Source organism: Grammomys surdaster, unplaced genomic scaffold (genome assembly GCF_004785775.1).
Source record: "Grammomys surdaster isolate TR1022 unplaced genomic scaffold, NIH_TR_1.0 64, whole genome shotgun sequence".
Taxonomy (NCBI): domain Eukaryota; kingdom Metazoa; phylum Chordata; class Mammalia; order Rodentia; family Muridae; genus Grammomys; species Grammomys surdaster.
In genome coordinates, this window is record NW_021604566.1 from 17,603,720 (window position 1) to 17,606,452 (window position 2,733).

Sequence of the window (2,733 nt, forward strand, 5' to 3'; positions counted from 1 at the left end):
GAGAGAGAGAGAGAGAGAGAGAGAGAGAGAGAGAGAGAGAGAGAGAGAGAGAGAGAGCAGACAGAGACAAAGAGAGACAGAAACAGAGATGGAGAGACAGACAGAGATACAGCAAAAAGAGACAGTAACAGAGATATACAAGGGCAAGCACCAGTCCCTCACACTAGGAGTAATAGTCTTTTATCCTTGCAGACAGGAGCAAATTGCCCTCTGAGAGGCTACACCCAGCAGCTGACTCAAAAGGATACAGACACCCAGAGCCAAACAGTGGATGGAGCTTAGGGATTCTTATGAGAAATAGGAAGAAAGATTGTAACTCAAAGTGGATAGGAATTCCACAGGAAGACTAACAGACAGCTAACCTAGACCCTTTGGGTTCCCAGAGTCTGAACCACAAACCAAAGAGCATATACTGGAAGAACTTAAGCCTGCCCACACATAGGTAGGATATGTACAGCTTATTCTTCATGTGGCTCCCAAACAACTGGAAAAAGGGCTATCCCAAAGCTGTTGCCTGTATATGAGATATGTTCTTCTACCTGGGCTGCTTTGTCTGGCTTCAGTGGAAGACAAAGTGCTTAATCTCACAGAGACTTGAACTGTCCTGCCAGGCTAGGGGGAAAATCAAGGGGTCCCACTGGCTCAGAGGAGAAGGGGAGGGGGTTAGATGAAGGGTTATGGAGGGGGTTATGGAAGGGGGTGACTGGGAAGGTATGAGTGAGTGCTATGTAAAGTGAATAAGTAACAAAAAGAATAAAAATAAATAATAAAAATGAATATAATTTACTGAGGTCTTATAATAATGTTGATCTTTTATAGAAAATATTAACTTGACTGTTTCATGTAAACACTCCTTTTTGTAACCATAATAATATTCCTAATGTTAGATACTTCAACAGGACCTGTCTTTATTTATTTACATACTGAAGTTTTCCTTTGCTTAGAAATCATATTCTAGTGCCGGGCAGTGGTGGTGCACGCTTTTAATCCCAGCACTTGGGAGGCCGAGGCAGGTGGATTTCTGTGTTCAAGGCCAGCCTGATCTACTGAGTGAGTTCCAGGATAGCCAGGGCTACACAGAAAAACCCTGTCTTGAAAAACCAAAAATAAATAAATAAATAAATAAATAAATAAATAAATAAATAAATAAAAATAAAAAATAAATCATATCCTATTAATCTTATTCAAAGTAAGAAGTATGATGTTTCTTATGTTCTTAAAAGAAATCTAGGCAATGTGTCTGCATTGTTGGCCCTATTCAACTTTCTGGTTGTTTTACCTGTTTGTTAGATGGGTTTAGCAATAGAAATACATGCTTTGGAAACTTCAGGTTTTAGAACACAGTTGTGTGTCAATGCTGTAGACATTGTTTTGAGAGAGAATGTATAAGTGGGCAGCGTGAATGATTTTTAGGCCATCTGCATATGAAATAGCTAACAACCATTTTATTGAAAGTTGGAAGAAACAGACATGAAGTACCTGTGCATATATATCTATAATGAATAAATTCATATAGTATGCAACACCTGAATTTAGAAAACATGTTAAGAAAGTCGAAAAACACATTGTCAAAGCAGTCCTAAGAGGGAAATTTGTAACTCTAAGTGCCCATACTTAAGAAAAAAAATCAGAAAAGAGCACAAGTAGTTCAACTTAAGAAAAAGAAAAACAAACAGTCTAGGTCTGAGCCTAAGAAATAATATAAATTAGAACAGAATATTTTTTAAATTGAACCAAAGAAAACAAATCAAAGAATGAACTAATTTAAGAGCAAGTTGTGGGAAAAGATAAAAATAGACTAACAGACCCTTGGCTCAATTAAGCAAAAGAAAGAGAAAAGCCAAATTATTAGAATCAGATATGAACAGGGAAACATTACAACGCATAACAGAAATTTAAAACATTATAAGGGAAATCTCTAAAAACATGTCCACTAAATTAATAAATTATGTTAACCAATAAATTTCTAAATTTATCTAAATAACCAAAATTAAACTAATAACATGCTAACAACTTCAACAGAATTATAAAAAAATCAAATTTTAAATTGAGACAGTACAAAAACAAAACAAACACACACAGACAAAAACAAGAACAAAGATCTTTATATCCAAATAAAACTAGTTTCAGATAGATTTGCAGCAGAATTTATCAAGACATTCAAAGAACTACAACAAATGATTTTTTATTTTTTATTGATTATTTCATTTATTTAAATTTCATATGTTATACCTGTTCCCAGTTTCCCCTCCACAAATGCCCTATGTTTCTATGATGGTGCTCCCCTACCCATCCACCCACTCCTGCCTCATCGCCCTAGCATTCCTCTACACTGGGGCATTGAACGGTCACAATACCAAGGGCCACTCCCCCTTTGATGCCAGAGAAGGCCATCTTCTGCTGCATATGCAGCTGGAGCCATGGGTCCCTCCATGTGTACTCTTTGGTTGGTTGATAATGAGCTCCCTGGGAGCTCTGAGAGGTCTAGTTGGTTGATATTGTTCTTCCTATGGGGTTGCAAACCCCTTCAGCTCCTTCGGTCTACTCTCTAACTCCTCCATTGAAGTCTCTGTATTCAGTCTGATGGCGGGCTGCAAGCATCCCATCTACAATGGTCAGGCTCTGGCACAGCCTCTCAGAAGACACCTATATCAGTCTCCTGTCAGCAACCATTTCTTGACATCAGCAATAGTGTCTGGGTTTGATGGCTTCATATGGGATGGATCCCCAGTT